Genomic DNA, 13,191 nt, shown 5'->3' on the forward strand with positions numbered 1-13,191 from the left:
ATCATCCTAGAGAAGAAGTTTCCTAAAATATAAATCTATATGAAACTGTTTAAATGCAGTTGGCACACAGTACGGGGACAATGGCATAAATAGACATATAATGTTACCAAGAAAATATACGGGGCATAAATGTGTTGCATCTTCATGACTCATGGGACAAAGCTGATCTACTGATCCCTAAACAATTATCACAAATTATTGACCAGACTGTTTTTTTTTTTCCAACATGATACAGCTTATTATTAAGACAAACATATGCCACTAAACCTGGAGAGTTGAGTTGCCCAACTAGAAGTTTCCACTTACCTTAATTAACTCTCAGTGGTGCTAGTAAAAACGATCTGGAAACATAATGGAGGAGAAATACTATCATCATTTATCACCCAGCTTACAAATCGATTTACCTAGAGCAATCACCTTACTGCAAGTAAGTATTGCAATTTATACTTGTGCAATAGTGGAAAACTATTAGTTGAGTAACCAACCCCATTTAAAATTGGACTTAAAGACAAAACCAGCCATTTATTAAGATATTATGATGAATAATGTTATCTTGTTGTTTGTACTGAACCTTGCTGATATTCTTTTGTTTTTATTGGATATTTATTTATTTACACTTCAAATGTTATCCCCCTTTCCCGGATTTCTGTCCATAAACCCCATCTTATACTCCTCCCCCTTTTTCTATGAGGGTTTCCCCCTCCCAACCACCCACCCGTTCCCACCCCACCACCCTCATATTCCCTACATTGCGGGATTCACCTTTGGCAGGACCAAAGGCTTCTCCCATTGGTGCCCAACAAGACCATCCTCTGCTACACATAGAGCTGGAGCCATAGGTCTGTCCATCTGTACTCTATGGGTGGTGGTTTTGTCCTTGGGTGCTCTGATTGGTTGGTATTGTTGCTCTTATTGGGTTGTAAACTCCTTCAGCTCCTTCAATCCTTTCTCTAACTCCTCTGTTGGAGACCCCATTCTCAGGTTAATGGCTGACTTCTAGCACTCGCATCTGTATTTGCCATGCTCTGGCAGAGACTTTCAGGAGACAGCCTTATCAGGCTCTTGTCAGCATGCACTTCTTGGCATCAGAATTGTCTGGGTTTGGTGGCTGTATGAATATGGGCTGAATCCCCAGGTGGGGCAGGCTCTGAATTCCTTCTGCCTCTTCTTGAAAACTTGCTTGCTTATTTCCGCCTATGAATATTTTTTATCCCCCCTTTAAGAAGGACTGAAACATCCTCACTTTGATCATCCTTTTTGAACTTTATGTGTTCTGTTAATTGTATCTTGTGTAATTTGAGCTTTTGGGTTAATATCCACTTATCAGTTAGTGCATATCATGTATTTTCTTTTCTTTTCTTTTCTTTTTTTTTTTTTTTTGATTTATTTCACTCAGGATGGTATTTTCTAGTTCTATCCATTTCCCTGTTAATTTCATAAAGTCATTGTTTTTAATAGTTCAGTAGTACTCCATTGTTTTAGATGTACCACATTTTCTGTATCTATTCCTCTGTCGAAGGGCATCTGGGTTCTTTCAAACTTCTGGCTATTATAAATAAGGCTGCTATAAACATAGTGGAGCATGTTTCCTTGTTATATGTTGGTACATCCTTTGGGTATATGCCCAGGAGTTGTATAAGTGGGTCCTCTGTTTCTACAATGTCCAATTTTCTGAGGAACCTCCAGAATGAGTTCTAGAGTGGTTGTACCAACTTTCAGTCCCATCAACAAGAGAGGAGTGTTCCTCTTTCTCCACATCCTCACCTGCATCTGTTGTCACCCAAGTTTTTTATTTTAGCCATTCTGACTGGTTTGAGATGGAACTTTAGGGTTGTTTTGATTTGCATTTCCCTGATGACTAAGAATGTTGAACATTTCTTTAAATACTTCTCAGCCATTCGATATTCTTTATTTAGCTCTCTTCCCCATTTTTAATAGAGTTATTTGATTCTCTGGAGTCTAATTTTTGAGTTTGTAAATATTAAATATTGGCTTTCTATAAGATGGAGGATTGGAAAGATCATTTCCCAATCTATTGGTTGCCATTTAGTCCTGATGACAGTGTCTGTTGCCTTACAGAAGCTCTGCAATTTTATGAGGATCTGTTTGTCGATTCTTTATCTTAGAGCATAAGGCATTGGTGTTCTGTTCAGGAAATTTTCCCCAAAGCACATGTGTTCAAGTTTCTTCCCCACTTTTTTTTCTATTAGTTTGAGTATTCTTTTTCTGTATCCACTGAATGCTTACAATGAAGAGTTGAAAGCATTTGATTTGAGCAGAAATGTTTGAGGTTACAAAGAATACCCCTTCTCCATAAAAATAAACTTGTTTATAGAATTTTAACCACTAAGAATCTTATGAGTAGAAGAACCTGGAAGAATCTTTAGGGCAGTAGCTTATGGATTTAAATAATGGAATTCTGCTGAGTGGTAAAGCGTGCTCAGATGAGCCAATAACTATGCATGGTAGTTCTTCCTACAAGCTTTTTCCTATGGAGGCCTGGGTTGCAATAGTCAATAAGTTATTTTAATGCCTTAACTTAACTCTCAGAAAATGTTACTGTATTAAAATTTTATACTTTTATCTCTATGACTTGGAAAACCAGATTAATTGACATGAAAACTCCCTCTGGCTCCTGTGTTGATCTACAGTATAGGTGGTATTGTATTCTGAGAGAGAATTTTGATTATTTAGTCAGAAAAGGAAAGGTATGTGTTTATGCGCGCGCGCGCGCGCGCGCGCGTGTGTGTGTGTGTGTGTGTGTGTGTGATACACTACAGATGATTATACCAGGCCCAAATTCTGAGAATGAATGATTTCTGCCTTTGACTTAATAGCCAACTCTTGAATCAAAAGTACAAAAAAAAAAGAAGAAATCTGCTATCTATTTTAGCTTCTGCAAATTCATTAGAAAGTTAGCAGCAGAAAGAATGCTAAAAACTTAAAAGAGTGTGATCTGATTATTTCTTCCAAATTGAGACATCCTCTCCAAATGAAGACAGGGAGGCAAAGAAAACAGGAAACGAAAAGCATGTATAAAGTTCAGAAGGGAAATCAAAATTATAGAGCTCAGAAATTTGTATTACATAGAAGACCCTGCAACTAGGGTTACATTATAAACAAACAAGTTCTGGAGAGACTCCAAATAGTCTGCCTGCAATTGTGTGTTTGGCAAAATGAATGAAGCTTTAATGACTCTACTTAAAGGGAGTCCCTTTAAGATATTTCTACATTTTGAAATGTATATTTTTGTATATTCATTAAATATATGTATCTTTTAAGCTTTAGGTACAAAATTTAAAATATTTATCAATGCTTACAAGAATTTGATGCATGGGAAAACATTATATTTGAAATTAATTCTTCTAAAATTTCAATTTTTTCTTATGCATACATATACATATTATTAATTGTTGAGGATATTTGATCACAATGTGAACCCCAAGTTTGTATTATTAACTGGAAAAACATGTTTCTATTTGTGGTCTTGTTTGGCCCTTAACACACAACTTTCATCCCAGAACTTTGGTTTATTGTAAACAGGACTAAATACACTTCACCGTAAATCAAGAAGCAGAGTAAGCAATCAGTTGACAGGGAGTGAACCAAGCTAGACGGACAGATGGAGAGATGCAGAAGAAGGATATGGGAGTGACATATAGGTTAAGGCTTTTCTGAGACAGTGTACAGAAGGAGAAACTGGCTGTAGAGGAAATTCAGCTATGTGTCTTCTCTGCGTTTTTGAGTTAGCAGGCTTTCATCCCAGCACCAGGCTGTTGTGTCTTCATTGATAAAATTAAGCAACTGACATTTTGTTAAAAAAAATCCAACTAACTTCTTCCAACATTAAATACTATCAAAATGAATAATATATTTATGATTCATATGAAGCAACATTACTTTAAATTTAAAATATTTTTACTCATTTTGTGTGATTATGTGAAATAGAAGCAGTTAAGTGGTATATATGGTTAACACTTAGGATCATAATCTAACTTCTAATTACTACAAAGTACTGCATAACTACATAATCTAACTATTGCCTTACACGATGATTGCTTAGAAAATTTTGCCGAGTACAGTCAGACTTCTTAGAAACAGGCTACAACAATTTTATTTTTTTAATAGTTTTTACTCTTTTGTACTCTTACCTTATTATGGTAACTGTTCTATAGCTGTAAAGAGACAGAAGACCAAAGCAATTCTTATAAAAGAAAGCATTGAACTGGACGTTTTCTTACATTTTTATAGTGTTTGTCAATTATGGAGAGAAATAGACACTCATCATACAAGAGTATTAGTTGAGAGCTGTACATACTAGAGCAAGAGAGAGAGAGAGAGGGAGAGAGGTACAGACACAGATACAGAAACAGCGCCATCTTCATATGACACTCTTCTGTTTCCTTGAAATAACATTAGCATTTTGCATATAAAACATTTTGAAATATATTAGTTGCCAAATAAAATGATGTCTGTTCACTAGTTTTAAAATTCAAATTTGTGGCTACACTTCACTGAATTTGTATTTCATATTGATAAGCAATTGTAGTCTTGAGATTCAAAATGGAGAAATTTGTCTTTAAATTTAAATGACTTATTTTCTATTCGTCTTCCATCATATCTGAGAGCCAAGGTAAGAAACTATTATTTACTCTAATACCTATATTTTTAACTTGAAAAAATGAATGAAGTTATTGTTTCAAGAGGAGAAACAGCTTAGTAGTTAAGAACTCACATTGTCCTTGCAAGGGACCCAAGTTCAGATATTAGCACCGGTGCCTAATGTCTTATAAAAGGTTGTAATTCAATCTTCATGTGGTATCTCACTTTGGACTTCCTCGGCACCTGTACTCAAGAATATACACTGATAACACACATAATTAAAAATAAACATTTAGAAACTTGAGCCGCGGGACCACAGGTAAGACCAACTTTTCTGCTCCAAGCGACCTGCCTGGTAGTCTCAGGACACACAGAGGCAAAATTCCTCTGTAACCGGAATTTGTAATCTGGTTTTTAACTGGAGCCCCAACCTCACTGACCAGGCCCGCAGCTCACTGCTCCCAAACCAGTTGGGAGAGAGAGCTCACAGCCTGGACAAGTGGGCACTCCTGAAACTGCAGAGTGGGAGAAACCACCAATATTGCCCACCCCTGCCCACATCCCTGGACCAAGAGGAAACTGAATACGGCATCTGGGAACCAGAAGATAAGGGAACTCATGCAGCAGGTCCCCTGCAGTCCAGACAGGGCCTGGAACTGAAGGGACTTGGTCAATAGTTCTCTGCACCCAAATCCCATGGGAGGGAGAGCTAAAACTTCAGAGGGGCAGACATGCCTGGGATGCCAGAAGAAACTACACTATGCCCACATTTCTGTCTCCAGAGGAAAACACCTAATGCCATGTGGGACCCCGGTACACGGGGGCTGGAAAAGACAGCACAGGCCCTCCTGGTTGCCGCCCTCACAGAGAGCTCAAAAGCAGCCCCCCACTAGCAACTTGAGCCGCTGGACCACAGATAAGACCAACTTTATTGCTCCAAGCGACCTGCCTGGTGGATTCAGGACACAGGCCCACAGGAACAGCTGAAGACCAGTAGACAGGAAAGAATACACGCCTGAAAGTAGAACACTCTGTTCCCATAACTGGCTGAAAGAAAACAAGAAAACAGGTCTATAGCACTCCTGACGCACAGGCCTATAGGACAGTCTAGCCACTGTCAGAAATAGCAGAAAAAAGTAACACTAGAGATAATCTGATGGTGAGAGGCAAGAGCAGGAACCCAAGTACCAGAACCCAAGACTACATGGCATCATCGGAGCCCAATTCTCCCACCAAAGCAAATGCTGATTATCCAAACACACCAGAAAAATAAGATCTAGATTTAAAATCGTATTTGATCATGATGTTGGAGGACTTCAAGAAAGACATGAAGAACTCCCTTAGAAAAACACAGGAAAACATATCTAAACAAGTAGAAGCCTACAGAGAGGAATCACAAAAATCCCTGAAAGAATTCCAGGAAAACACAATCAAACAGTTGAAGGAATTAAAAATGGAAATAGAAGCAATCAAGAAAGAACACAGGGAAACAACCCTGAATATGGAAAACCAAAGGAAGAGACAACGAGCTGTAGATACAAGCATCATCAACAGAATACAAGAGATGGAAGAGAGAATCTCAGGAGCAGAAGATTCCATAGAAATAATCAACACAACTGTCAAAGATAATGTAAAGTGGAAAAAGCTACTGGTCCAAAACATACAGGAAATCCAGGACTCAATGAGAAGATCAAACCTAAGGATAATAGGTATAGAAGAGAGTGAAGACTTCCAGCTCAAAGGACCAGTAAATATCTTCAACAAAATCATGGAAGGAAACTTCCCTAACCTAAAGAAAGGGATGCCCATAAGCATATAAGAAGCCTACAGAACTCCAAATAGATTGGACCAGAAAAGAAACTCCTCCCATCACATAATAGTCAAAACACCAAATGCACAAAATAAAGGAAGAATATTAAAAGCAGTAAGGGAAAAAGGCCAAGTAACATATAAAGGCAGACCTATCAGAATCACACCAGACCTATTGCCAGAGACTATGAAAGCCAGAAGATCCTGGACAGATGTATGCAGACCCTAAGAGAACACAAATGCCAGCCCAGGTTACTGTATCCTGCAAAACTCTCAATTAACATAGATGGAGAAACCAAGATATTCCATGACAAAACCAAATTTATACAATATCTTTCTACAAATCCATTGCTACAAAGGATAATAAATGGTAAAGCCCAACATAAGGAGGCAAGCTACAACCTAGAAAAACCAAGAAACTAATCGTCTTGGCATCAGAACAAAGAGAAGAAAAGCACACAAACATAATCTCACATCAAAATATGAATATAACAGAAAGCAATAATCACTATTCCTTAATGTCTCTCTCTCCTTCCCTCCCTTCCTTCCCCACTCCCTTCTCTCTTGCTGTCTTCCTCACTTATTCTCTCACAATTATATAGGAAATATTTGAAACTTTTAGTAATAGATCACACTTAATGATTTATTAATCCGTCTACAAGAAAATATTTCCTCTGTCATATCATGATTTCTTACACTGTTTAGGAAAACCGTAATGTACAGTTGTAAATGTTTATTTTCAAAAAGATAATAATTCTCATAATGTCTGTATTTAAAATGTTCTTGTGAGATATATGAACCTTTAAACGAAGACTACTTGAAATTTGAATTTGAAATTTTATAATGTAAGATTACCGAAATAACTATCTATCATATTTATCAAAGCAGTATTATATTTTTCTGTCTATATGTACTAGTTAATCTACCTACATTAGCAGCTTTTTCAGAGCTGTGACCAAAGGGCTGTAATAAGTAACAAATATTATTTTTGTGAACAATCTCAGAGGGTGTGCTCCTGAGTCTATCTGTTCCTTTATAGTTCTCTGGAAAGGAGAATTATGGTGACATAACTGTGTAGTAGAGAAAGTTTTGCATATAATAGCATCTAAGAAATGGAGAGAAAGTGAGATTAGATTGGGCTGAGATACCTTCCTTTCTTCAGGGCAGGAGTTCATTCACTTCTTTATTATAGTGATCTCAATTCTTAAAAACATCACTGAACTTTCAATCATATACCTATTGGTTATAATTGTGTCTAATTATTCAGTTATCAGAAAGGCTCCAAGCTTTCAACACATGAACGTACTTGAAGAAATTCACAATGAGCTCATAAAATTTTTTATCTGTCTTTCATACATCTATAAATACATTTGTTTATTCTCTGTCTTCCATCTTCTGCTTTGCTCCTACAAGTTGAATGTCCCCACCAAGATCAAGAGTATTGAACCCTTATAGACTTTGACTTGGTAATGAAGAGAATGTTGATTACTTGAGTGTGTGCAATAACAGAACATCCTATTAAAATATCAAAAGTGTAAGTTAATGATACAATACAAACTAATAAAAAATTTAATGGACTATTCCCCAGATCTTAGTTTATCTACAGTTCTTCAGGATAGGCTGGGTACCCCAAGCAGGGCTTTGCAAATAGCTTTATTCTTCTTATAAGAAATTAGTTGTACTGTACTTGAGCAGAATGGTTAATTTTAATGAAAAAATAAAAAATACATTTCCAAAAGTAGTCAGATTCTTATATCTGTGCTAAGAGTACTTCAGTCTACTTGCAATGATTGCATTTATTTACTTATTAAATATATGGAGTGGTCATATAGTAGAGTAAATTTCAAAAAAAGTGCATAAATTGGTTATATGGTAAATTAATTTTAACTGAATTCTAAAAGGAAAAATCCACCAAGATGAACTCTCAATCCTAAATATCTATGCTCCAAATACAAGGGCATTCATATACATAAAAGAAACCTTACTAAAGCTCACAGCACACATTGCACCTCACACAATAATAGTAGGTGTTTTCAACACCCCACTCTCATCAATGGACAGATCATGGAAACAGAAATTAAACAGAGACATAGACAGACTAAGAAAAGACATGAGCCAAATGGACTTAACAGATATTTACACAACATTCTATCCTAAAGCAAAAGCATACACATTCTTCTCACCACATCAGGGTACTTTCTCTGAAATTGACCATATAATTGGTCATAAAACAGGCCTCAACAGATACAGAAAGATAGAAATAATCCCATGCATCCTATCAGACCACCACGGGATAAAGCTGGTCTTAAATAACAATAAGGGAAGAACACCCACATATACATGGAAGTTGAACAACGCTCTACTCAGTGATAACCTGGTCAAGGAAGAAATAAAGAAAGAAATTAAAGACTTCTTAGAATTTAAAGAAAATGAAGCTACAACATACAAACTTATGGGACACAATGAAAGCTCTGCTAAAAGGAAAACTCATAGCTTTGACTGAAACTCAAGACGGATGATCAAAATGTGAATGCTTCACTCCTTCTTTAATACGGGAACAAGAATATCCTTGGCAGGGAGTAGGGAGGCAAAGTTTAAAAGAGAGGCAGGAGGAACACCCATTCAGAGCCTGCCCCACATGTCGCCCATATATATTCAGCCACCAAACTAGATAAGATGGATGAAGCAAAGAAGTGCAGGCCGACAGGAACAGGATATATATCTCTCCTGAGAGACACAGCCAGAATACAGCAAATATATAGGCAAATGCCAGCAGGAAACCAGTGAACTGAGAACAGGACCCCCTTGAAGGAATCAGAGAAAGGACTGGAAGAGCTTGAAGGGGCTCCAGACCCCATATGAACAACAATGCCAAGCAACCAGAGCTTCCAGGGACTAAGCCACTACCTAAAGACTATACATGGACTGACCCTGGACTCTGACCTCATAGGTAGCCATGAATATCCTAGTAGGAGCACCAGTGGAAGGGGAAGCCCTTGGTCCTGCCAAGACTGAACCCAGTGAACGTGATTGTTGGTGGGAGGACGGTAATGGGTTAGGATAGTGTGGGGAACATCCATATAGTAGCAGAGGGGGAGGGATTAGGGGGAAGTTGGCTCGGAAACCGGGAAGGGGAATAAAAATCGAACTGTAAATAAGAAATACTCAAGTTAATAAAGATAAAATAAGTAAATAAATATTTTAGAAATAAAAAGGATAAATACATATGTATATAAAAATATATGTATTCATGAGCACAAAGTATACTTGAGCACTGTTTTATAATTCATTTGGGAATTTAATAAAGATGCATAAATAGAATGGTTTATAATAAGTCTGTATTTTCTTTATCTAGCAATTTAGGTCATCTTTTCTTCACAGCAAAACTATGCAATTTCAGATTGTTTATTCCACTTGATTTTCTATCCACCTCCAGTCACTTTGCTTCACTTTTCTGCAAGAGAAAATTTGAAATTTAATAGTACAGTTACTTAATCGAAACTGAGTTCAAAAATAAATATTAACAATAATAGAAAAATGCCAGTATCAATAGGAAATCATATAGTAATGAATTGTGAATTTAGAAGAGACTATCATGTTGACAAATCAGAACAAGCCAGCTTGTGTATATGATAGATAAGGGAGAAAGTGCAACAAAAATACCATGATCCCTAATCCCAGTTCATTGGCTTCATTCACCCTATTACTTGATAAAATATGTCAATTTCCCCTTTTCATTAAATTGAAAATAAAATGATGTATAAAGAGATTTTCGAATAAATGAAACAGACATTAAACTAATTGACAGCCATAAATATATATTTTTATGTCTCTAAAATCCCCACTTCTACTTTTACTTTATTTTTTTCACCATCTTTATTAAATTGGGTATTTCTTATTTACATTTCAATTGTTATTCCCTTTCCCAGTTTCCAGGACATCATACCCCTAATCCCTCTCCCTCCCCTTCTATATGGGTGTTCCCCTCCCCATCCTCCACCAATTACCGCCCTCACCCAAACAATCCCGTTCTCTGGGCATTCAGTCTTGGCAAGACCAAGGGTTTCCCCTTCCACTGGTGCCCTTACTAAGCTATTCATTGTTCCCTATGTAGTTGGAGCCCAGGGTGAGTCCATGTATTGTCTTTGAGATGTTGCTTAGTCCCTGCAAGCTCTGGTTGGTTGGCATTGTTGCTCATATGGGGTCTCAAGACCCCTCAAGCTTTTTCAATCCTTTCTCTGAATAGTTCAATGGGGTTCCAGTTCTCAGTTCTGTAGTTCACTGCTGGCATTCGCCTATGTATTTGCCATATTCTGGCTGTGTCTGTCAGGAGAGATCTACATCCGGTTCCTGACAGCCTATACTTCTTAGCTTCATCCATCTTATCTAGTTTGGTGGCTGTATATGTATGGGTCACATGTGGGGCAGGCTCTGAATGGGCGTTCCTTCAGTCTCTGTTCTAGATTTTGCCTCCCTATCCCCTCCCAAGGGTATTCTTATTCCCCTTCTAAAGAAGGAGTGAAGCATTCACATTTTGGTCATACTTCTTGAGTTTCATGTGTTTTTCTGTGCATCTAGGGTAATTCAAGCATTTGGGCTAATAGCCACGAATCAATGAGTGCATACCATGTGTGTTTTTCTGTGATTGGGTTACCTCACTTAGGATGATATTTTCCAGTTCCATCCATTTGCCTATTAATTTCATAAAGTCATTGTTTTTGATAGCTGAGTAGTATTCCATTGTGTAGGTGTACCATATTTTCTGTATTCATTCCACTCTTGAAGGGCATCTTGGTTCTTTCCAGCTTCTGGCTATTATAAATAAGGCTGTGATGAACATAGTGGAGCATGTGTATTAGTTTTATGTTGGGGCATCTTTTTAGTATATGTTCAAGAGTAGTATAGTTGAGTTCAATGTCCAATTTTCTGAGGAATCTCCAGACTGATTTCCAGAATGGTTGTACCAGTCTGCAATCCAACCAACAATGAAGGAGTGTTCCTCTTTTTCCACATCCTCCCCACATCTGCTGTTGCCAAAGTTTTTGATCTTAGCCATTCTGACTGGTGTGAGGTGGAATGTCAGGGTTGTTTTGATTTGCATTTCCCTTATGACTAAAGATGTTGAACATTTCTTTAGGTGTTTCTCAGCCATTCGGTATTCCTCAGCTGTAAATTTTGTTTAGCTCTGAACCCCATTTTTCTTTTTTTTTTTTTTTTTTTTTTTTTTTGAGCTGGGGACTGAACCCAGGGCCTTGCGCTTATAGGCAAGTGCTCTACCACTGAGCTAAATCTCCAACCTGAACCCCATTTTTAATAGGGTTATTTGACTCCCTGCAGTCTAACTTCATGAGTTCTTTGTGTATTTTGAATATGAGCCCTCTATCAGTTGTAGGTTTGGTAGAGATCTTTTCCCAATCAGTTGGTTGCTGTTTTGTCCCAACAACAGTGTCCTTTTCCTTACAGAAGCTGTGTACTTTTATGAGATCCCATTTGTTGATTCTTGATCTTACAGCAGAAGCCATTGGTGTTTTGTTCAGGAAGTTTTCTCCTGTGCCCATGTGTTCGAGACTTTTCCTCACTTTTTCTTCTATTAGTTTGAGTGTATCTGGTTTGATATGGAGGTCCTTGATCCACTTGGATTTAAACTTCGTACAGAGTGATAAGACGGATCTGCATTCTTCTACATGTTGACCTCCAGTTGAACCAGCACGATTTGCTGAAAATGCTGTCTTTTTTTCAATTGGATGGTTTTGGCTCCTTTGTCAAAAATCAAGTGACCATACGTGTGTGGGTTCATTTCTGGGTCTCCAATTCTATTCCACTGGTCTATCTGTCTATCTCTGTACTATTACCATTCAGTTTTTATCACTATTTCTCTATAATACTGCTTGAGTTCATGGATAGTGATTCCCCCGGAAGTCTTTTTATTGTTGAGGATAGTTTTATCTATCCTGGGATTTTTGTTATTCCAGATGAATTTGCAAATTGTTCTGTCTCACTCTCTGAAGAATTCTATTGAATTTTGATGAGTATTGCATTGAATCTGTAGATCACTTTTGGTAAAATGGCCATTTTTACTATATTAATCCTGCCAATCCATGAGCATGGGAGATCTTTCCATCTTCTGAGGTCTTCTTCAATTTCTTTCTTCAGAGGCTTTAAGTTCTTATCATACAGATCTTTTACTTGCTTGGTTAAAGTCACATCTAGGTATTTTATATTATTTGGTTTTTAAATTGCCCAAGATGACTTTGAAATTATTTTGTAGTCCAGGTTTGCTTTGGAGTCTTATGCCTTAAACTTCTAATTAACTGTGATTACAAATCTGTCCCATCAGAACTACCTTGATTAGTTTTTCTACATCTAACAAACCATATTACATTTTGTATAACTTTCTCAAATGATATAAAGGTAAATTTTTGTTTTTGTGTCATTTAATTAGTTTATTCAATTTCTTATAACTGAATAGATGCTGGATTTTTCTTATATGCAAAAAAAAAAAAAAAAAAAAAAAAACCTCACTCAGGAAGATATTTTCTAGTAACTCAGACCCAAGGACATTCATGGTATGTTTTCACTAATAAGTAGATATTACCATCTCCCCTGCCAAAAAGTACATTATATCCAAGGTACAGTCCACAGAACTCAAAAAGTTCAACAAGCTGAAGGGCCAAAGTGAGTACTCCTCCGTCCCCCTTGAGAGGGAGAAGAAAGCAACCAAAAGAGAGTGGGGGAAGGAGGGACGGGGGGTGAAAGAGATTTGGATGGGTGAGAAGATAC

This window comes from Rattus rattus, chromosome 3 (genome assembly GCF_011064425.1).
Source record: "Rattus rattus isolate New Zealand chromosome 3, Rrattus_CSIRO_v1, whole genome shotgun sequence".
Taxonomy (NCBI): Eukaryota; Metazoa; Chordata; class Mammalia; order Rodentia; family Muridae; genus Rattus; species Rattus rattus.